The sequence below is a fragment of the Podarcis pityusensis genome (assembly GCF_964106645.2).
Source record: "Podarcis pityusensis genome assembly, chromosome: 1".
Taxonomy (NCBI): Eukaryota; Metazoa; Chordata; class Lepidosauria; order Squamata; family Lacertidae; genus Podarcis; species Podarcis pityusensis.
The window spans coordinates 38,789,575-38,814,486 of record NC_138028.1 but is presented as its reverse complement, the minus strand read 5'-3'; the positions used below and the strand labels follow the sequence as shown (position 1 = coordinate 38,814,486).

Sequence of the window (24,912 nt, the reverse complement as noted above, 5' to 3'; positions counted from 1 at the left end):
CAGAGGCCTTAAGCTCTCATGTATTTTGAAGTGATTCCATTAGTGGATGAAGCCATCATAATGATAATGATGATGATGATGATGATGATGATAGATTGTCAGGTGTCCAGCAGATATCCATGGGGTAGATGTTAGCTTAATTTGGAATCTGATGGAATATGGAAAAAGTCCACCCATTTTATAGGTCTGTGAAACTTTCCCTTTAACCCAGGTTAAATGACAGGAATTCTTTATTTGTTTAGCAACCAGTCAAATACAGGTTGAGCCACATCTAGTTTGGGGTTGTTGTTGCTTTTTTTAAAAAAAAAAAACAACAGGCCCAAAGAAGGGTAAACCCAACCCTTGGACCCATAGTTTTGAGAAATGCAGATCTGAGGCCCTGTGCACCAAACTAGATTTTAGAGGTCCTAATACACCAACAGCCAATTGTGTGGTAAAATCTAGAATATACTGATGTGTCCTAGACTATTCTAATATATCATATGGTATGAATGAACCTTTACAAGTTCATTTAGACTAGCTTTCGTTTGTAACATTTTTTAAAAGGAAATATTACTATGACAGACGACAGATGTAACTTCCACCAATGCTTCCCACCCCCACACCTTGTCTAGGCCATCTTTAAGGGGTTTCCTCTTTGGATTTTATGCCAGCTGCTCATGGAACAACATTTCGCACCATGCCATGTCAGTCACGAGACTAAAGAAGATAGAAGAACTGGGCGGCCAGCCAATCAGCTGTCACCACAGTTGGCCTGGCAACTGCATGGCGAGTGGAGAAGTGAGGAAGGCAGCTTGGCTTTCTCCTCCTCCCCCTGCTAATCATTCATTTTAACAAAAACAATCTGTGGCAGCTCTTTATGTACCCAAGAACTAAAAGGTAAGCTTGTGCTGCGACACTTTTTGTTGCCGCTGCTCATTTTGTAGTGTATTTGTGCCTTTATTTATTGAATACAGTGGAACCTCAGGTTAAGTACTTAATTTGTTCTGGAGGTCCGTTCTTAACCTGAAACTGTTCTTAACCTGAGGCACCACTTTAGCTAATGGGGCCTCCTGCTGCGGCCGCGCCACCGGAGCACGATTTCTGTTCTCATCCTGAAGCAATGTTCTTAACCTGAGGTACTATTTTTGGGTTAGCGGAGTCTGTAACCTGAAGCGTATGTAACATGAGGTACCACTGTATCTTCTTGGTGTCTGTCATCTTTTAACATGGGAAGCTTTCAGGTAGCCATAAGAATAACTGTGCCTCATAGGCATTTGGTGAAGGTGAAAGCCATTCAAAGTGCTTAGCTGTTGGCATTATAAATGTTAAACATGAAGTTTGCGAGGAGGATTTACACAGTATGTGGAAGCTTCAGGTCAATCTGTCTATCCAGTATTGGTATACATATTCCAGTAACAGTCCATATGGAGTATCAATGCAACTTATCAGGATGTGGCTGAGGAAGGGCAGGACATTTCTGAGGTTGGGTCTGCATGGGCACATCAATAGGAATGCCACTGGTGTGCCCACATTGCCCAGACCCCTCCAAAACCCCAACCCCAGCCCTGTCCAGGTAAGCTGCACTGACGAGGTGATGGAAGGGGGCGCTGCTTCAACACACAGGCTGCTACTAGTATATTACCTGCCTGTTTTCTCTGCCCATTTTCCTTCCTATTTTAGATTTTGTGATTTTGTTGTGTTCACTCAAGACCTTGGGAACTGTTTGGACTTATTTGCTGATGGGAGAAAGTTGTTGCATGAACTGGATGGAAGCATAGGATGGCTGCTTGCAGTATAATTAGGTGCAGCCTTCCCTAACTTGGTGGCTTCCATTTCCTAATACAGTCGTACCTTGGATCCCGAACACCTTGCAAATCGAATGTTTTTACTCCCGAACGCTGCAAACCCAGAAGTGAGTGTTCAGATTTGCAAACGTTCTTTGGAACCTGAATGTCCAACAGGGCTTCTGGGGCTTCAAAATGTTCGGAAACCAAAGCGTGGCTTCTGATTGGCTGCAGGAAGCTCCTGCAGCCAATCAGAAGCCACGCTTTGGTTTCCGAACATTTGGGAAGTCAAATGGACTTCTGGAATGGATTCGGTTCAACTTCCAAGGCACAACTGTAATCTGTAACATAGAATTGACATTTATTTGGAGTTGCCATGTCTTCTTTAATTCTCAATTTCTTTCTACATATAAACTTAAATTTATTTCATCTTCAAACCAAGCTTTCTTTAATGTTTCTCCTGTGGGAGCACTTGTGATGATGAAGAACATTATTTGTCATGAGCTGGAATGAATGCCAGGCACAGTCTCAGGTAAATATGAAAAACGACACCTTTGAACCATCTGTGTTATTTATATCGGTTCTATGTTGGAATATTGCAAAGATAGGCCCTCTCTCAACTCTCATTTATGCTGTCAGATAGGGTCAAACTGATGTAGAAGCAGTAATTAGATAGAACCTTGTGCATAGTTATGCAGGAATCCTAAAATCACATACACATGCAAGCTCAAAGATGGCCTCTATGTATACCAAAGCTTTGCATAAAAGGTAAAGGTAAAGGGACCCCTGACCATTAGGTCCAGTCGTGGCCGACTCTGGGGTTGCAGCGCTCATCTCGCTTTATTGGCCGAGGGAGCCGGCGTACAGCTTCTGGGTCATGTGGCCAGCATGACTAAGCCACTTCTGGTGAACCAGAGCAGCACATGGAAACACCGTTTACCTTCCCGCCAGAGCGGTACCTATTTATCTACTTGCACTTTGACGTGCTTTCGAACTGCTAGGTTGGCAGGAGCAGGGACTGAGCAACAGGAGCTCACCCCGTCACAGGGATTCGAACCGCCGACCTTCTGATTGGCAAGTCCTAGGCTCAGTGGTTTAACCCACAGCGCCACCTGCGTCCCTAAAGCTTTGCATAGCAGCCCTTAAAGTATTTTCATTATGCCAAGTGGAGCAGAACTGTGAAACTCTAAATTACTGGGTGACAAAAAAGGCACAATTGTGGCAACAAATTTTCAGCTGGACCACCCAAATGGATCTTAGGATGCCATGCTGCTAGACCAGAACCTCACAACCCCATCCTGGCAGTGGCAGGATGTGCAGTGGCAATCATTCGTCACAACATCTATAGTTATAGCAGGAAAGGGCTGGAGTTCAGTGGTAGAAAACATCCAGTGCCTACAGAGGGTCCAAGGTTCAATCTCTGGTCTCTCCAGGTAGGAATGAAAAAGATTTCCATCTGAAACTCTGGAGAGCTGCTGCCTATTGATATAGATAATTCTGAACTCAATGGACCAGTGCCATAAAGCAATGTCCTATGGTCCAGCATTAAGCCTAGATTGATGGAAAGGTCCAAGGACATCACCAGGGAACCTGTTGCTGGGCTCCATTTCCCCTTCCCCCTGACCATTAGACATGTTGGGTGGAGCTAATGGGAGTTGGAGCTGAAGTTCAAAACATCTGGAGCATTAGAGGGTCTCCACTCCTGCCTTAACCCAGTGTTGGAACCCTCCGATGTATTCATGTTTGGAAGTAAGTAGTATTTGTTTTAGTAGTGCTTACCCTTCTAAGTTTATGATTGTATCCATAAACTCACTCCTATATGCTACAACTGTGGGGTGCAACGGGGAGAAGGGAGGAGAAAACCAGAGTGTGCAACCAGACCACTGACCTATCAGTTTTCAGAAATTTAATTTCAGAAGTGTTTACAATCGAGGGGTAGCTAGCCAGGCATGTATACAGTTACAGGCACTCATTTCATTATTTTTCTTTGAAAAAGGTTATTCTCCTTTTCTACAACAAAATGACACTTATTTCCAAATGAATGTGTCCCGCATTAGGACAGCAGAAGCAAGCCCCATTTTGTTCCTGTGGTCATGATGGGTGCTATGATGTAAGTGAATTTACAATTTGCAACTTCAGATGATCAGAGTATTTCTCTTTCTATCAGGGCTGGCAACTTTGGTTTGTTTGTTTTTGTGCTCTGATGGAATGCAGAAGAAGGGAATAAGGATGTAAAGCAGGGAATGGGGAGGGGGAGGGGAGGGAAATGTCAAGTGTGTGATTCACAACTGAAGCAGCATTCGTGGCCATCTAAAATCTCGCAGCTGCACCATTGCATTCACTCAAGTGTAGGTCATACTGTGTTCAGTGGCGCTTACTCCCAGATAAGAGTGCATTGGATTGCAGCATTACACTTAGAGATGGCAACTCTATGACCCCTCCAGCCACTGCTCTGACTCCTCAACCCACAGCAACAGGACTCCTTCTACCTGTTACGTACAGGCTAGATATCAGGGTAAGCTGCTCTTTTTGAAAGTACTACAGACTATCCCACAGAGTCTAAACTATGAAGGGAACACATTGCTAAATAAGTCCTAATGGATTTCTAATTGTCACAGATAACTCCTACGCAGAAGAGAACACTCATAGACTAAGCAATTTGGTTTCTTGGTTTTTAAAAAGATATTTGCGAAGTACATTGCTGGTACTTCCAAAACCAATTCATTTGTTTTCTATCTGGACAATGTAATACTGCTGCACGTCAAAGACTTCTGCATATCCTGTGAAGGATGGAGATCAGGAGGGGTGTCCTACCTTGGACAGAATTGGCAAGGAAATGGCGGCTGGCAGGGACAGGGGTAAAGAGACAGAGAATGGTATATGCTAGATGAACCCGGAATATTAGATGCTGTGCTTTGGACTAATCATTTGGGACATGTCAAGTTGATCAATTCAGATTACATCTAGCTCTTAAACATGAGTTGGTCCCTCTAGCGGTGCTGTCAGACTAATAGCAATGCTAAGAAAGATGTCTTCCCTTCAGAGATGAAGCAAGCAATATCCAGGCAGAGCAGAACTTTTTGCCCCTCCTTCCTTCATGACGCTGAATTCCATTCTCAGCTCCTTTAGCAGGGTTAACCCTTAGCTTACTAAGGAAGAGATACGGTGCGCAGTGCTTGGGCTTTTCTTCTGCTCAGTATTAATTTCCTCCATAAAATATTTTTTTTCTACACAGAGTCAAACCATACTGCTGAGTATCAACAGGGTTGCCATTTGGCTATTTTTGAGTGATGCAGCATTGCCTCATGACTTTCTAAGGAGCTTATATTTGGCATCAAGAAATGGGCAATTGAAAGTGCAGCACAATTCTAGATGTGTCTTTCCAGGGGTACGAGATGACTCTCAGGGTCCCTTCCAGCTCTTCAATTCTATGACTCTATGATTTCAGTGAAGGTTGCAAACTAACTCGAAGAAATAAAATTTTACCCAGCTCTTCGTTGAGGAGATTGCGGTGGTATACACTCCCTTGAGGCAGACTTCTGAGGAGAGAAAATGGCTGACTTTACCACACAAGACAACTCCCTCAACTCCCTCACAAGTATCTCAGCCTTTAAATTGGAGCCTTATACTAGACCTTCACAACAACAAAGGTATGTTCACAGGTGCATCTGCCACTTAGAAGTTTTGAATCCAGATCTCTCCCCCCCCTTTGTGAGTTTCTATGACATCTTGATTGAAATTTGGAAGTTCAGCCAGATGTTACGGTGGGCAGGAGGCATATCTAGCTCATATATGGGATGTTTTCTACTTTACACACCACATACCTATGTTTTACATCGGTGTCTTCCTTTGTTAAACATATTGGTACAAACAGTTTGTTATTATGGGGTCACACAGTTGTCTTGTTTTATCAGAACACAACACAGCTGTTTTACTATGTTCACAAATGTTACCACAATGCCCACAACTGCCTTTTCCTTTAAATTTGATATTTGGCTTTGAAATAACACACATAATCTAGATAAGGTTCTTACAAATGATTGTTATTGACTGCTTTGAGGGAGTATCCAGTTATTATTTATTTTATGCAATTTTCTTACACGCTTTCCCACAATTGTTTCCCTAAATGTGTGCAAAGAAAAGGTCACAAGTGCACCCTAATCTGCTTATCTTCCTCTCCCCTATCTTCATAGCCCTGACACACTCAATCCAAGCACTGTCTATCTGGCTTTACATTTAAAGTAACTACCTCAAAATAGAAAGAACCCTCCAATGTCTGAGGGCATTAATCATACATCGCTGCTGGCATCCATTCCATTGCAAAAGGATGGAACATTGCTAATGGCCCTGTCTCTGATCTTTGCTTTCATTACAAGAACTTCTGGGCTGTAGATGTTCCTTGTCTATCTTTAACAATTTCTAAACATATCCTCCTACATAACTGCTAGCTACAAGCTATGGGTATGATCCAGCTGAAGTCAAGCACTTTTTGGTCCCATTGGAGAGGTTCAGTTACTTGGTTAACTTATGTTAACCATACAGGGGAAGGTTGTAGCTCAGTTGTGGAGCATCACCTACAGTATGCATGCAGAAGGTCCCAGGTTCATTCCCTGCCATTTCCAAGTAGGTTTGGGAGAGACCTCTGTCTATAATACCAGAAGGTCATTGTCAGTCCATGTGGACAATACTGAGGTACAGTGGTGCCTCGCAAGACGAAATTAATCTGTTCCGCGAGTCTCTTCGTCTTGCGGTTTTTTCGTCTTGCGAAGCACGGCTATTAGCGGCTTAGCGGCTTAGCGGCTATTAACGGCTTAGCGGCTTAGCGGCTTTAAGAAAAAGGGAAAAAACTCTCAAGAACTCGCAAGACGTTTCGTCTTGCGAAGCAAGCCCATAGGGAAATTCATCTTGCGGAACGACTCAAAAAACGGAAAACTCTTTCGTCTTGCGCGTTTTTCGTCTTGCGAGGCATTCGTCTTGCGAGGTACCACTGTAGATGGACTATGGGTCTAAGGCAGTTTTCTGTGTCTCTGTTGAACACAGTGTGATTTTAAAGTGCCTAATTTTGACTCAGTCATGCTCCATGATTCTAAGAAGGTGGGACTGAAAGGCACTGCTTATGGTACATTTTAAACTCAATTACAGTTCAAAGTGAGAAGCATTGCCTCAGCAAAGGGTGGAACATGGGTACACAAAAACTGCTCATGATAAAGGTAAAGGACCTCTGGATGGTTAAGTCCAGTTAAAGGCAACTATGGGGTTGTGGCGCTCATCTCGCTTTTCAGGTTGAGGGAGCTGACGTTTGTCCTCAGACAGCTTTCCAGGTCATGTGGCCAGCATGACTAAACTGCTTCTGGCACAACACATGACGGAAACCAGAGTGCACGGAAACACCATTTACCTTCCTGCCACAGTGGTATCCATTTCTCTACTTGCACTAGTGTGCTTTTGAACTGCTAGGTTGGCAGAAGCTGGGACACAGCATTGGGAGCTCACCCCGTTACATGGATTCGAACCGCCAACCTTCCGATCGGCAAGCCCAAGAGGCTCAGTGGTTTAGACCACAGCGCCACCCGCTCCGTGCTCGTGACAAAGAGGGCCAAGTGTACAATAGTGATGAAACATGTTGTACCTTAAAATAGCACTGGTGAAATGTGCATATTTCAGACATAGGAGACACCAACACAAAGAATTTGGGGACGTATCAGCATCTGGAAAGCAACGGAAGTGGCATTTATGCATATAAATGGGTGTTTTCAGCTCCAAAAGCATTTCTCCCTCACCTCTGAAAAATGTCCTCCATAAAGTCAGGGGTCATTCTGGAATGGCACCCTGCCAAGTGCAAGGGTCTGGCTCTGGAAGGGAATATTGCCTTCTGCATCTTTTGCACAGGTGGAGGGAGGGATCCTGCCTTATTTTTAAAGTTCCTAAAAATAGTTGTGTTGTAGAATAATAAGTAAAAACCAAATGGTCCTCCCTGCAGTCTCTGCATGCCAATAACACCAGTGTGACAGGCACAGCGTGAGTTACGATCTTAAGATTCATTACAGGGCTCCTTTTCATCAGGCACCAAACTGGAGTAGTGTGTTGCAGAAAACTTAGTGTGTGTGCAGCCACTAGACATTTGCTCCCGCTGCTTAAAATAGAACGTCTAACTGCGATGGATTAATCTTCCTTTGGCTCTGGTTTTGCTTAGATTACTGTAGCTGCTACTGTCTGAAATACCGCTGTACAATACAAGTATTTCACATAAGTCACTTAACATACTGTCTGCAAAGACCATGCATCTCCTCTGAATCTGCCAACCTTATATATATATCTGTCTATATGACAGAGGAGGAGGTTCAGCTGTGTTTTGTAACAATTTCATTAAGCATTTTCAAGGTCAGATCCACAGTCCAGCTAAGGTGAAATAGTAGGATTTTAAGCCACTGTAGTCCTATTGACGTTAATGGGACTAAATTGGTTTAAGTGCAGAGACTTCAGCATAATAATTGGGAATGTGGATTGATCTTGTTAGTTGCCTCCATTAAATTAAAGCTTTATGCCAGATAATGGCATTATACAAAACAAGCAAACAAACACCCGAAAAACATTAACCTGCAGTCATGGAATCTTCTTTTTCTATGCATTGCAGACCTGGGGATTTTCCCAAAGTGCTTTGAGTCTTTTGAATTGTGCTGAATTTTAGTGGTTGGTGATAAACTGATAGTGATTTGAGCAGGGTCAGGAACTTGTGGACTTCCAGACATTGTTGGACTGCACCTCCCATAACTCCTGACTATTGGCCATGTCGGCTGGAGATGATGGAAGACAGATATAAATTACAGCTGAGAGGCCTTTAAAGAATCTCTTCTTAAATCATCTCAGTTTAGGGTTGAGCAGTGATGTGGCAAAGTTTGATGATGACACCAGATTGTGCAGAGTGGTGAGGAAAAAAAGTGATTGTGAGGAGTTCCAAAAGGATCTCTCAAAACTTGGTAAATGGGCATTAAAATGGCAGATGTGATTCAATGTAAACATGTGTAAATAATAATAATAATAATAATAATAATAATAATAATAATTCCTATACACTGCCCATCTGGTCAGGCCTCCCCAGCCACTCTGGGTGGCTTCCAACAGAATATTAAAAACACAATAAAACATCAAACATTAAAAACTTCCCTAAACAGGACTGCCTTCAGATGTCTTCAAAAAGTCAGATAGTTGTTTATTTCCTTGACATACGACGGGAGGGTGTTCCACAGGGCGGGTGCCACTACCAAGAAGGCCCTCTGCCTGGTTCCCTGTAATCACACTTCTCGCAGTGAGGGAACCGCCAGAAGGCCCTCATCACTGAACCTCAGTGTCTGGGCAAAATGATCAGGGTGGAGATGCTCCTTCAGGTATACTAGGCCAAGTAAATTTGAGCAAAATATTCCCAACTTCACAATACTCTTATGGGATCTGAACTGGTGGTGACTGGCCAGGAAATAGATCTTGTATATGGCTCAATGAAACTGTCAAACTAGTGTGTGTCAGCGGCGAAAAAGATAAATTCCAGGGATTATTGGGAAACTTAGATTGTCTTACTGACAGCACTAGAACCTGGGGTTTTCCAAAGAAGCTGAAGGTTGGAAGATGTACCGGTACTTCTTCGGCCAGCACATAGTTAATTTTAAACCTATCCAGTTATTTATGCATTATTATTTTTGTTGCTGTTGTTTTTTAAAACCATTTTAGCTGCTTCCATTATATGTTTGTAAATTACCTTGATACACATGTAAATTCAGTTGCAGTAGCAGTAGTAGTATTAATAAATTCACAACCACACAATAGAGTAATGACCAACTTAGATGACTTTAAAAGGGGATTAGAAAAAAAACCCCATGGAGCTTAAGGCTGCCCATGGCTTCTAGCCATGATGATTGTGTATTACCTCCAGTAGGAGGGCCAGTATGCCTCTGAATGCGAGATTCTGTGGAGCCCAACTGGGGAGGATGCTGTTGCGTTCATGTCCTGCTTGCAGGTTTCCTACAGGTATCTTGTTGGCCACAGTGAGGACAGGATGCTGGAATAGATGGGCATTTGGTTTGGTCCAGCAGGGCTTTTCTGAAGAGCCCACAGGCAGTGTTCAACTACAGTGGTACCTCAGGTTACATATGCTTCAGGTTACATACGCTTCAGATTACAGACTCCGCTAACCCATAAATAGTACCTCAGGTTAAGAACTTTGCTTCAGGATGAGAACAGAAATTGTGCTCCGCTGGCACAGCGGCAGCAGGAGGCCCCATTAGCTAAAGTGGTGCTTCAGGTTAAGAACAGTTTCAGGTTAAGAACGGACCTGCGGAACGAATTAAGTACTTAAACAGAGGTACCACTGTAGTCCAGCCCACCAGGGCAAGGATTTCTGCTTCCCGTCTCTTCTCTCCCTGCACATACTTGGCACTCTCATCAGATATACGACAGAGGGCTGGAAGAGCCCGAGAACAGATTTAGGCATTGCAGGAAGGAGGGAAGAGAGGGAGAGAACATTCCCTTGTTGAAGAAGTACTTGCGCTGTCCGTGGAGCTCTACTTTGTATACAACCCAAGGGGAGTCATGTAGCAGGGACAAAGGTGGCAAATGCTCCCGCCTTATTTTTATATATAGAAAAATCAGGGCCAGTCCTTATTTTCTAAGAAATGCTGCGTATATTATGTCCAGAAGTATCACTTAGCTTGCGTTGTCTCTGGCATCTTCTGATTACACTACAGTATATAATGGGATTTCCTCCCCCGCCCTTCTTTTTGCAAATGCTAATAGTTTTGTTAGTGAAAGTGCTGGACTTCTCTCCAATCTAGCTCTGATGCTAGATTACTAAGCAATAACAAGGAAAAAGTAAACAGGGGATTTGCTGATGAATTGGGCCATTGGCCAAAAATAGTACTACATTAAGAGTAAACCTAGTTACTATAGCAACAGAAAGGGAGGGGATGTACCCAAAAGCTAGGGTAGGGTGACAAGACACTTGGGAAGTGCAGAAGCAATAGGGGCACAGGAAATAGCCAAAAGAAGGAGTATGTGATCAACAAAATAATATACCCCCCCCAAGAAGGCCAGAATATATATTCTCTATTCACTCTTCATGGAATCGTTAAGCTGATTTGTGCAGCTTTGCAATCAAAAGCCTGGGAATTGAATCAATTCCCTCAAGGTAGACAATAAGTTATGCATGTCATCTTTAAGACCTGGTCCAGAAGCAAGTACAAGCGATAAATTATATAAGACAAATTGTATCTGGGAACATATAACACAAGCTGGCAGAACACAACATGTTTTTGTAATCCAGGTGTAACCTTAGAAAATGTCATCCCAGATGTTCAGGGATTAGTGGACTCAGGGCTAATTCAAAGAACAGTCTGCATATAATTTAGCATTTGGCAGAGCAAAGGTGCACCAATTTATTGTATATGTGCTTATTTATTTATAATCTGTTTTTCTAAACACAGCTGGAGGTATGAATCTGCAAAACCTGGGGCATCCTCTTGTGTGAGAGGATGTGACATGCAGGCTGTTGAATCCAAACCTAGAAGTTTAAACTTAATTAAACCAACGTGTAAATGGAGCTTTCTGGACATTGTGAACTGTGCAGTTCAGTCGAAACAAGGCAGTAATACACTTGATGAAAGAGTAGCAAAAAACTGCTGGAGAAGTGAATATAAACAAAAGGCACATTGAATAACCACATAGCACAGAGCTCAGTATAATAATAATAATAATAATTTTATTTATTCTAGTCATACCCCACCCATCTGACTAGGTTGCCCCAGCCACTCTAGACAGTTTCCAGCATATACAAAAACATAATAAAACATTAAACGTTTAAAAGCTCCCTAAACAGAGCTGCCTTCAGATGTCTTCTAAAGCTTGTATAGTTACTTATCTCCTTGACATCTGATGGGAGGGCGTTCCAAAGGGTGGGCGCCACCACCGAGAAGGCCTCGTGAGAAGTCTTGTCACCTTCAGTGCCATTCGGGCTTCACAGGCTTCTAGTAAGATAAACAATACACAGTGGCAATCTGTGGGGCAAAGGCAGTGCTCCCCCCATGGGCGTACTCAAGGGTACGCAGTACTGGCACCTATTTTTCTAGAAGGTAATGTTCATACCTGTCAGAGCTGGCTCCAGGTCCCAGCTCACAGAGGACCAACGCTAGCCGGCAGTAATGTACAAAAGTCTTTCTTGAAGTACAGTTTCCATTTTCAAGCCGCAGCGCCCCAGCTCTACGTCTAGGGGTTAGATCGGCGAAGCTCCATCTGAGTCTCCGCCCCCTGTACACCAGTTTAAGATTCTAGCCTTACTCCACCTCTTCCGTCTCTCCTTTCTCCTCTGGGTCCTGCTACCCCCCGGGGTCCCTTCCTTCCTGGATTCTTCTGACGCTGACGTTGACCCCCCTGACTCCTCCCCCTCTTTTCGGCGGGCTTTGGGACCTGGCTCCCTATCCGGGCTGCCAACTGCGCCGCCCTCCTGTACATTTGAACTTGGCGCGCGCGCCCAGCCTTCAACCTTCCTCTCGACCGTTTCCTCGCTCCCCGATGGAGGCGTGGCCAATCCTGACTCATGTCCTCCCACTGGCAGTGCGCCGCCTGATCCCGATGCCTGGGACTCCTCCCCCCTACTGCACTCTGGTGTGGACGCTGGTCCTGATTTCCAACTGCTGCTCTCTGAGTCCCCTCTGGCCCCTTCTTCCTGGGGTGTCCCCCTAGGCACCCCCCTTGCTCTGACCATGGGAGCCCCTTTCTGTGAATCTTCCGATTCGCTGGAAAGACTCAGAGACCTCGGACCGCTGTCATCGCTAACATTTCCTTCGGACTCCTCCCCCTCGCTCTCTATTTCCTCCCTTTCCTGTGCCTCTGCTCCTGAACCCCTGACAATACCCATTCTATGTGTGCCCTGCCATGTTGAAATGCACTAATCAGGAGCAAAATCTATAGCATTAGCCTGCCATGGCATGCCTTTTTTGGTTATCAGTTGCTGGCATGCTATATATGCATGACCATGAGGTAGTGGACCAGGGTCGTGAGGGGTGAAAGACCTGTTACTATTTCTGTTCTAGGATCCCTCCAGGGTCCCTGTCTCCAAAGTCCTAAAAGCACTCAATCACCATGAAAGGGAAGCTTTTTAGCCACTTCATGCTCCAAGCTAAACATTTAGGAACACACACACACACACACACACACACAATAAGGTCCTTCAGTTTCAACAAACTGGTGTGCAAGTTCTGTCACCTACAATGGAACTACACAGAAAACATAACTTAAGTCACTCCAAAAGAAGATACTGGAGGAATCTTTGCATGAGTTAATACTTTTTTAAAATCCTTTTTGAGCTGTATGGTATCTTTTATTTCTGTCCTTCCAGGCTGTGATGCTTTATAGTACACATTTGTGATTTACCATGTATGTGCACAGAAAATGGTAGATCTGAAAGGCAAAATAAGGAGATCTGCATTTATGATTGCAAAATTGCTATTATTCTATAATTATAAGATTATTATATAATCTTAGAAAGTTGTCTATGCTTAGAAGGGGCATGCATTTGAGTGGGAGTAGTTGTAACTATTATGAAGGGAACCTGCACTTATGAATTTTCCACTACCCTACTGCATATGTGCACTGGCTGATGAATGTAACATGCACACTTAAACAAATAAAGGGTATGTGTGGAATGTTTGCATGAGTAAATGCTTTACTTTCAGCACACCTAATATATAAAGCAGGGTTTGTGCAACGTGTAAGCAAGACAATGGAAAGAAAGAAAGAAAGAAAGAAAGGAAGGAAGGAAGGAAGGAAGGAAGGAAGGAAGGAAGGAAGAATGGAAGAATTTCATGGGAAGATATATAGTGGTCCCAAAGCTCCTAATGTCTTGGCAGCAGTGACTTTTTATTTAAATATGAAATGTCACCTTTCCTCCCATTTAGAATTATTCCTAGTGACTTCACATCCCTGCCTTCACTTGCAAGCACTTTGTCCTCTTGGAGCTGCAAGCATCTCCCGGAGCTCATTCTGCCTCTTTGCACCACTGCAGCCCAACAGCTGAACTCATTTGTAACAAGCTCCTATTTTCCAGTTTGATGTTGCGCTTGAATATTCCCCCTGGCATCTCCGCAGGCACAGCCTGCGTTCTATGATCTGAGCTGCAGAGTTTTTCCACTCGCATAATAACATGCAAAGTATGGTCTGGCGGGTGTCTTGACTTCACCCGTGAGCCTGGAAATGTGATTGATGCACACACACAGCTGAGGTGGGGATTAATTTGTCAACCTGTGCTGAGAAACGTCTACAGTGCACCACGGAATAGCTTGCTAGAGACAGGAGAGTGAGGCTTTCCCTGGGCCAGAGCAAAATGTATCTGCTATGGCAATAAATAGCTCTAATACTCTCACTATGACGTTCATCTCATTCCCACAGAATGGCTGTTATTAATTATTGTGTATTAAACACCAACTGTGTGCTTGACCCTGTAAAAGAAATGTTCTTTGCCAAAGGAGCTTATTAGCAAAGGAAATACATAGCCAGCACACACAGAGAGAAATTTTAGCTTTTGTCATCCAAGGCATAGTAAAAGTAGCCTTTGGGTGGAATTCAACAGTGCGCTAATAATATTGTTCTGTCAGCACAAGCATTTCCGTTTGCCAGACAAAACCATCTCCCCCCCCCCTCCTTTCCTGCATGCTGTTTTGGGGGTTCTCCTGACCCTCCAAACTGGATTTGGAGGAGGTTGGTGTGAGAGGAGAGAAGGAAAAATTCTTTTGTTCTAGTGCAGGTCCTTGTGCTGGCTTCCATTAGCCCACCTGGTTAGCTGAATTGAGCCATTTGAGTGGGACAGTTGGGCTGCCCGGGGATTGGGACAAACCACTGCCATATCCAATATGCACCAAAGAGCAAGTGATTCTGGCTATAGGACCCATATGATGTGTTTCATTGGTGCAACACCTTCTTGGACTGTACCACTTAGAGCTGTAAGTGGGGAGGCATTTCCCAAGGGGCAGTCAATGTCCTTGCACACACAAAACTTTAATGGCATCTTTCTGATTTGCTAGCTGAATGTGTAGGTGGAGCTTCACATGGTTCAGTGCTCTTCTGTGATACTCCACCTGCAGTGGGAAATGATACAGTCCAGGAGAACATATAACACCTGGACCTCTGCATTTGTAAACAAGGCATAATTTGACATTGTGGGTTCCTCCTCCAGTACAACCTCTTCTTTCTTATTTATTTATTTGTTGAATTAGTTTACTGCTCTTCATCCGAAGATCTCAGTGTGTTTCACAGAATGAAAATACAAGATAAAAGCACAAAATACATAATAAAAACAAGAACAAAACAATACCCCCGGCCACAAACACATTTAAAAGGACATAGGATGTTAATCAGCCAAAGGCTTGGTTGAAGAGGAACATTTTCGCCTGGGGCCTAAAGATATATTAGGCACGAGGAGAGCCTCCCTAGGGAGAGCATCCACAAAGGGGGAGCCACCGCAGAAAAGGCCCGTTCTTGTGTTGCCACCCTTCAGATCTCTCATGGAGAATGCACACAAAGAAAGGTCTCAGATGATGCTTGCAGGGTCTGGATAGCTATTTAAAGCTTTATAGGTCAAAACCAGCCCTTTGAATTGGGCCTGAAAACTAATTGGCAGTCTGTGCTGTCAGGCCAGGATCAATGTCATACGCTCAAACTGTCGTGCCCTGGTGAGCAACCTGACTGCTAAATTCTGCAATAGGCAGGATGGAGAACTGGGCCACAACTAACAAAATGAATTTCAAGGGAGCGAAATGTAAAGTTCTGCTGTTAGGTAGGCAAAATAAGAAGCACATAATGGGTGACATCTGGCTTGTCAGCAGTACATGTGAAAAGGATCTGGGTGGCTGCTTTTTTTTAAAGTAGATTGCAAGCTAAATATGAGTCAGCAGTTCTGTGTGTGCAAAAAAACAAAAAAGGCTCATGAGATTCTAGATGACATCAACAGAAATATGATGTTCAGATTACAAGAAGTATTGATTCCACTCTTGTTTGCTTTGGTCAGATCTCACCTGGAGTGCTGTGTCCAATGAAAGTACAAACTGGAATGTGCCCAGAAGAGGGTAACACAGATTGTGAGTGGCCTAGAGACCAGTCCTGTGATGGAAGATTTTAGGAACTGGGCATGTTCAGTCCAGAGACAATTAAAAGGTGATATGTTAGCCATCTCCAAATATCTGAAGGGCCCTTACACAGATAATGGAGCAAATTTGTTTTCAGCTGCTCCAGAGAGTGGACCCTGAATTTACAGGTTTGAAACATAGGAAATAAGATTTCAACAAACAATTGAAGATGATGGAGTCTCTTTGGTTAGAGGGTTTGCAGCAGAAGCTGGATGACCATCTGGCAGGGCTGCGATTTCCTGAATTCCACATTATGCCAACTCATATATGTGAATACTCAGCAGCATGCAGATACTACTATGGTTGACTAGCTTCCACACTTTATGTGAGTGGCCTGATTGCATAAGCAATGCCACTTTGGAAGAATGCACTCACACTTAGTGGCCACTTCTCTTTCATGGACAGACACACAAAAAATCACAACTGGCATACTTCCTGTTCATAGAAGAGAAGTCACGTGTGAGCTGCTCTTGGTAGCCTTGGCATTACTCTCACACTTGACCCATCTGTAAACATGGGTGGACTGGAAGGGTGCAATGAGATGGTCCTGTAGAAATCTGTGTTAATAGGAGGTGGGAACATAATAATTGGCTACAAACCTGCCAGGTAGGGGATTATCCAAAAGTCAGGAAAGATGCCTCCATCGAGCCATGCAAGCAGCAAAATGAATAATCCTCCAACTTTGGAAAGCCACACCAAGAGCAGAAAACTGTATACAAGACATCCTGCAACTAGGAGCCCATGAGAAAATTGAGCTCCAGAAACTACAAAAAGTCAAGTTTCCAAGATATTTGGAGTGCATTTTTAGAACTCTTCACCAAGACTGAGCAAGCTAGTTTCCTGCTGATCCAGAGTGTAGGGCCATTGAATTCAAATTACAAGAAAGGAGATTCTGACTAAACATTAAGAATAACTTTCTGACAGTAAGAGCTGTTCAACAGTGGAACGGACTCCTTTGGGAGGTGGTGGACTCTCCTTCCTTTGAGATTTTTAAGCAGAGGTTGGATGGCCATCTGTCCAGGATTCTTTAGTTGTGATTCTTACATTGCAGGGCATTGGACTAGGTGATCCTGGGGGTCCCTTCCAACTCTACAATTCTTTGAGTAATACCCACAACCAGGAAAAGTGGGAGGCACAATGCAGGGATGGAAACTTCTACAATTGTTCATAATCATAAACTTTATTGCACTAGCCAAAGGCCATGGCATCATCTAGAAACACAACAATGTTTACAGTTGTTAACCTGGGATTCCAATGCAGATTTGACACTGATTGATCCTAACTCTTATCTGAGCATGTGAGCTTGAGCCCTGCATGGCACACCAAAGAACTGAACATCAGAAGTGAAAATGCTGTAGCTGTAAAGGGTGTAGGCATGAGGGCAGATGGAGGTAGGGGGTTGGCTGGGCTGGGCTGGGAGGTAGGGAGCAGAGGGAATAAGAGAGTATACTGTTTTATTGTAATGATGTGAAACCCCTAATAAACTACAGTGGTGCCTCGCAAGACGAAATTAATCCGTTCCGCGAGAGTCTTCGTCTAACGGTTTTTTCGTCTTGCGAAGCAACCCTATTAGCGGCTTAACGGATTAGCGCTATTAGCGGTTTAGCGGCTATTAAAGGCTTAAAGGCTTAGCGGATTAGCTGCTAAAAGGCTATTAAAGGCTATTAAAGGCTTAGCAGATTAGATAAAGGGGGGGGAAAGCGAAAAAAAAATCTCTAGACTCGCAAGACATTTTCGTCTTGCGAAGCAAGCCCATAGGGAAATTTGTCCTGCGAAGCAACTCAAAAACGGAAAACCCTTTCGTCTAGCGGGTTTTCCGTCTTGCGAGGCATTCGTCTTGCGGGGCACCACTGTATAGCTAAAAAGGGGAGAGGTTTTGGCACATACCATGCCTGTGTAAAAAAGAGATCCATCAGGAGCAACAGGCATAATTGTTGTCTGGGAGTGATGCAGGACTGACATTGTAAAGATGGATAAAAGGAATCACTTAAAAGGGAAGGTTGAAGGGAAACTTGTTCAGGTAAGGCTTAATAACGAAGGAAAAAACTGGGGAAAGCAGAAAGGATTTAAGTTATACAAAGGAGAAGAGGACTGGGCAAAAAACACTGTGATGCTTGGGATTCACTTGAGTGCCATTTAAAGATCCAACAAGAGAAACCTTATGATGAGTAGGAGTCCTGACCTTTCTCAGAAGCGAGGGATGTATCAGGTGCACTCTGAGATAAGAGCATGCTCCAGGATCTGGAGGGTTCTCTGAAGCTAGGTCTTCTGATATTACACTGCTCATGTCAGTAGGCAAGGGGTTTCCTGGGTTACTGGGAGTGCTTGTACAAGTAAAAAAAAGTATCTGAATTGTCCTTTTTAGTAGACAAATAGACTTGGTCCAGAGTCACCAGTATAAGGTGAATATAGTTTGAAAAATAAATAATTGATAGGCTTTATTGTGGTGCTGTGTGTGGTCCAGAGGGCCATGCAACAATACTGGGATGAAGGTGGGCTCTCAAAAAGGCAGTACTTAGTAAACAGTGTCCTGAGCCTATAGCCATCTTAAAGCGAGTACACCCTTTTCAGTAAGTCTGTGTGGTGTAGTGGATAAAGCATTGGCTTAGGGCCAGGGAGTCTGGTGTTCAAACTCCTACTCATTCATGAAGTTCACTGGGTGACTGTAGGCCTGTTGTTCTCTCACCCTAATCTACCTCTAATCTACAGGGTAGTTGTGAGGGTAAAATGAAGGGGTGGGAAATGACCATAGATGGTACCCTGAGCTTGTTGTGGCAAGGGTGACAGAAATAGATAACCCACCTTTATTTTATTATTGCATTATCTTCCACTTTCTCACCAGAAACCCATGATAGTATATAACAATTATTTCTGTTACACATGCCAGAGAGCTGGCAACAAATTTGTGAGGTAGGTGAGGCTGAGAGACTGTGACAGGCTCAAGTTCACCCCACAAACCTTTTGGCTGAGTGTGAATTTGAACTTGGGCCTCCCTGGCCTTTAACACTCTATGACCCCAGTAAGCAGAACCAGTTAGAGGCTCTCATGTCAGTGGCTGAGCCAAATTCAATTCCTTTTTTAAAAAAAATAATATTTATTAGTAGTTTCAGAATTATAAGAAGAAAAAAACATTAAAAAACAACACTATAATACATAAAAAGAAAAGAAAAAACACAAAAACCAATACAACAATACAACAAAAATATATAAAAAAAACACAAATCCCAAATTACATATCTAAAACTTCCAATTGCTTGTTTCATTGACTTCCTCACACCTCCCTTTTTGTATTCTAGTTTAATTAGTTATTTCAGCAAATTCTTTCCATCTTTCTCAATTTTTGTTAAAAAATTTATCCTAACCTAATTTAACCTAATCATTAGCTCAACAAATCCTTTCCATCTTTCCCCATATTCTATTATCACATTACCTTAATTTATTTAACCTTATCTTACCCTAAAATACCTTAAAGCTTGAATCTTAGTTATCAAATATACATTACTCCTGATATCATTTCTGCTAAAGTCATATAGTTTCATTCCAACATTTTCCCTAATATTCATTAATTTTTAGCCAATTCCCTAAATAGAAAATTTTCTTTATAAATTTTCTTCCAATCTTCATCCAACGTCCCTTCTTCCTGGTCTCGGATCGTGTCAGTCCTTACTGTCCATTCCATCTAGTCCATCAACCTGGAAGCCTTATGTCCGAGGCCCTTAAGTCTCTTCCATGTCCCTTCTGCAATTCTTCTCCTTCTTGTTTATACTTGCCCTTTTCCTTGTCTTTTGTTGGTCTCTTTCTTAGTTTCTTTCCTTTCTCATTGAGGGGTAGGCCTCTGGGGGATTCCAAGCCAAAATTGTCTCCATCTCCCTTCATCAAACCTGCCCATTCCCCATAGTCCCACTCCCCACAATCCTCAATATAGTCCAAAAAGTATTTAAAAGCATATTCCAAAGTCTCTCCAATGTTGGGAACCTCCTCAGCTCCAGACTCCCCCTGGCCCACTCCAACTTCAATCTTCAATGACAGCGGCTCATACTCCTGTAGGGCCTCGGGACTCTCCATTTGTCTTATTTGGGGTGCAACCGCATCCTCCTCCATTATCTTCTGCACTTGCCCAGTCAGTACAGATTCATGAGTTGGTCCCTGGATAATTTCTGTATCAATATTCCCTGTTTGCCCACAGTTATTAACTGCAACAGTCAAATCCATTTTCTCATTCATCAAGTCCATCTTCTCATGCATCTGTTCCAGCAAGGCACTTGTCTTGCATAAGGCAAGCACCCAGTCTTCTTTCCAGCTCATCTTTAGTCAAGGTCAGAAAAGCCTGTTCCCACGGTCTTAATCTCACATCTGTTGAGCCCTCAAATGTACTGCAGCAACAATTTGACAAGCTCCCTCTAGAGGAGGCAATTTCTATTTGTATCCATTTTTTTTAGGCAAGTCCAACAAAGGAAAATTACTTTCGTTTTTCAGATTTTTTCAGATATTTTGTTTCTTTAGGATGCAAAAGGCAACATTGGAATCAGCTTGTTTCTCTTCTTTAGCTATCTGTCAAAATATTCCATTCACGGTCAATGAACCTCTCCAACAATTTCTGTCTCTGACACCCCATTCCCAGGTTAGAGACGGTGGAAACTTATCCTTCTTCACTCCCTCTCCTGCTAGGGTTGAACAAAGTTCCCCCCCTTTTCTCCTGCTTCCAAGGGGGTTTCAGTAATTCTGGATGAAGGAAATTTAGACTTTTTTGACAGCTTTCCAGGCTTTAGCTTACAAAGTTTTTGCTTTAGTCTATATACAAAAAGCGGAAGGCAGACTTCCTGTTTTGAACCTTCCCGCTTCGTTACCAAATTAAGAAATTTCTTGATCCAATTTTCTGTTTCTACTCACGGGTACTTGTTTTAAATCCAATTGTCCACAGGAAAAAGTCAGCGCTCTCCGGCAATGGCTGTGCGGCTTCACTCTGTGAAAGTAGCAGTCAGTTCGCAGCACCGCGCTTCTCACCCCACTTCTCTCCGGAGCCCCTAAATGGGATTCCCTGTGAGTAGGGGGGCGCTCCTGGTGCCCTGCCGAACCCCACGTTCCCAGGCTTCCTCCGCCTGGGATTTCTAGCGGGTCCCCACCTTCGCTGCGGCGGGAAGACCCAGTTTCCACGGAGCCCGTTCCTCCAGACGGAGGAACTCCGCCATTCACCGATGGCGCTGACCCGGAAGTCCCAATTCCTGACTCTGAGCCTGATATTAGTTATCAGGAGACTACTCTATCTGATCCTGAACCACTTCCCATGGCATCAGAACCTGTAGAGACAGAGTCAGGACCCTCATGAGTTCCTTCCCCTGTGCCTGATGAACTGTGTGCCTCCCAAACCACCTTGATAGCTCAATAGTGCATGGAGTACAAGAAAATGCCTGTACAGTGGTACCTTGGGTTAAGAACTTAATTCGTTCTGGAGGTCCATTCTTAACCTGAAACTGTTCTTAACCTGAGGCACCACTTTAGCTAATGGGGCCTCCTCCTGCTGCTGCTGCGCTGCCGGAGCATGATTTCTGTTCTCATCCTGAAGCAAAGTTCTTAACCCGAGCTACTACTTCTGGGTTAGCGGAGTCTGTAACCTGAAGTGTCTGTAACCTGAAGCGTCTGTAACCTGAGGTACCACTGTATTCAAGTCAGAGCATTGGCCCTTTAGAAATTCTGCTTCTCAAAAAGGAAGCAGAGCTTAGGAAAGACAAACTTGGGGACACAGACTTAGCTTCAGTGAGTTGGTGTGAGTTGTTCTCCTGGAGCTCTCCATGATGCTGCCATACTTCACCTGCCTTGCTCCATAGAACCAGAAGAGGACACTCTAGCTACAATGCCACACTAGCTCTCAGTGATCTTTCCCAGCCCAGCTGCTTGAAGTTATTTTTGCAGAAGATGTTGAAAATGTAGCCTGGGACTGCTTTGTATGGGCAATTCAACTAACTGAATAAGCCAGCACAATAAAATGGATTATTATCACCAATCATCATCATCATATTTTTTTTAATCAGCATCAAAGCATAATATAAATATGTTAGGTAGCCCTTCCCATTTTGTGTATTTGGGTAGGTTTTACCTAATGAGCCACGTCAGCAGAAGCCCTGATCAAGGACTTCCACTTGTGCAATGTGGCATCCCCACCCAATTGGCTCCGGGAAGGGTCAGAAAACAGCCCCTCCCTGAATAGAGCACAGGGGGCAGAGAGGGGGAATCATTCTGTCTAAATATTCATCATAGTGTGGCACTGAATTTTGCCCTGTGTGTTTTAAAATCAGCGCATCTCAGAAAGTAGGTTTGACTTGAATACTAACAAGTTCCATTAGAAATGGTAAATTTCCTCCATTTAATTTACATTGGCCACTTCTTCTAAACACTACTCATTAAGCTCTGGCAACTGGGTTTCCTGGCTGTGGGTGCTCCCCAAAGGCCTTGCTCTCCAGCGATGTACCATTGCTGCAGACACTGCAGATCAGCAGAGTTCACAAATTTATATGTGGAGTTTAAAAATAAATGATGTGTCAAAGTAGGGCCAGTTTCCCTGTAGGGTATTTATGGCAAGGAAAAATAATCTCGTATCTATTGTTCATTTACTTTCAGGGAATTAGCTCTTCGGATGTTAATTCAAATAAATAAACTGAAGGTGATAATGGCCGAAATAAGTTTTCATGCTGCTTGTAAGCAAAGGGACATTGAAAAGCTGCTGTGTTCTTTTAAAAATGCATAGTTAAGGTTTTATTCAAAATGCCATTAATGTTTTAAAGAGCTGGCATACAACAAATCATATGAGACGTGCAGCTTTCAGCCTTATGAAATTTATGGACAGGCTATGTTGAAAAATGAAAGAGAAGAAAAGACAAGGAAAGCACTTAGATCTGATCTTGTTTTTGAAGCAAATGCTGTCATTACACTCTGTTTTAAATTGTAATACAGTTTTTGATGGTCTGAGATCTAGCTCCAAGAGCCTTCTGGAGGTTCCCTCACTGCGAGAAGTGAGGTTACAGGGAACCAGGCAGAGGGCCTTCTCAGTGGTGGCGCCCGCCCTGTGGAACACCCTCCCATCAGATGTCAAGGATATAAGTAACTATACAACCTTTAGAAGACATCTGAAGACAGCCCTGTAAAGGGAAGTTTTAAATGTTTAATGTTTTATTATGTTTTTGTATATGTTGGAAGCCACCCAGAGTGGCTGGGGTAACCCAATCAGATAGACAGGGTATAAGAAGTAAATTATTATTATTATTGCTATTATATAAATCTAGGAGTAGCACTAGTATTAGCCATTTAACAGCTCTGTTCATCTCAAGCATATGCTTAGCAATGTGTGTGGGGGGGGGGCATAAAAAACATCCGTTAGGGTGGTTTGATAAGAGAGATGCATCTTGTGTTGGTTATAAATTCAAAAAAATACAAAAAAAATAATAATCCCAGGTATGGCAGGTTTTACACATTTATGTACCTGCTATGTGCCAGTCCTTAAAGATTCTCTAAATATGTTTGGGCATTTGAAGAAATCAAGTGTGTGCATGTGCGTGAGAGAGAGAGAGAGAGAGAGAGAGAATGAGAATTTCAGTTTCAATGCCTTCCCTTAATGGAATGATAGAAATGTAAGCACATTTTTTTATTAAAAAAATTAAAAATTAATTTTAGCCCTAGGATTTGCATTTCAAATCACATAATAATGGAATAATTTATGAGCCTCCTTTAGTAGTCTGCATGGAAAGATTAAGTATTAACCACTTCCATTACTTTTATCATAATCTAGAATGGCTCACTTGAAATCACATTCCTTCGCTGCAGTGTGAAAAGCTTTCAGTGCGTGGCTGGGAGGTTGGAACGATGAAAGAATTGCTGACGGGTTTCAACATTTGTGAGATCACAAGTGAGTAGCAATGGCCAGCTCAAAACTTTTTGCTGGCTGAATAAAGGACCAGACCATGTCATTTCCCATATGCAGAAGCTGGCCAGAGCAGCACTTAATTCTTACTTCAAGACTCATGAAAGTCCTATGCTATACCTGAGAGAAAGAAGCTGATTTTAAGGGATGTAGGGCACACCTGACTCTCCAGCATCCTGCTGCTGATTTGTAGCTCCCCAGCACCTGCTGCCTGAGGCAGCTGCTTTATAAGACCAATGACCCATTTAGCCCAGCATCCTGTTCTCACCGTGGCCAACCAGATGCCACTAGTAGGACCCAAGCACAAGAGCTCTCTTCCCTCCTGTGGTTTCCAGCAACTGGTATTTAGGAACATTACTACCTCTAGCTGAAGCAGCAGAGCCATTGATAGCATCGTCCAGGTCTTTATGTGCAGTTATCATTTGCCTTCCTGGAACCGCTGGCTCACATGTTACTCTGGGCCGGGAGCACATTATAAGTTTTTGTGTGTTTTTTTGCATTTAGAAGTATATGTGCATGAAGCAGAGACATCACCTTGCCAACAAAGGTCCATATAGTTAAAGCTATGGTTTTCCCAGTAGTGATGTATGGAAGTGAGAGCTGGACCATAAAGAAGGCTGATGGCCGAAGAATTGATGCTTTTGAATTATGGTGTTGGAGGAGACTCTTGAGAGTCCCATGGACTGCAAGAAGATCAAACCTCTCCATTCTGAAGGAAATCAGCCCTGAGTGCTCACTGGAAGGACAGATCCTGAAGCTGAGGCTCCAATACTTTGGCCACCTCATGAGAAGAGAAGACTCCCTGGAAAAGACCCTGATGTTGGGAAAGATGGAGGGCACAAGGAGAAGGGGACAACAGAGGACGAGATGGTTGGACAGTGTTCTTGAAGCTACCAGCATGAGTTTGACCAAACTGCAGGAGGCAGTGGAAGACACGAGTGCCTGGCGTGTTCTAGTCCATGGGGTCAAGAAGAGTAGGACACGACTAAACAACAACAACAACGGCGGCATGATTTGGTTTCTATCCATACTTTTGTGCACTGCCCTGGAATCTTTTGGATGAAGGGGTCTT

At 43.4% G+C, this 24,912-nt stretch overlaps 1 long non-coding RNA gene across 2 annotated transcripts; it reads left to right on the top strand.

The window, feature by feature from the left end:
- Positions 1-831: 831 nt before the first annotated feature.
- Positions 832-24,585, top strand: LOC308462569. Of its 2 annotated transcripts, XR_013979213.1 has the most exons (6): positions 832-879; positions 2,209-2,298; positions 3,763-3,876; positions 5,257-5,416; positions 23,709-23,825; positions 24,345-24,585. It is a non-coding gene; the product is annotated as an uncharacterized lncRNA (long non-coding RNA). The 2 variants fall into 2 exon arrangements; XR_013979212.1 differs by lacking the exon at positions 5,257-5,416.
- The last annotated feature ends 327 nt before the right edge of the window (positions 24,586-24,912 follow it).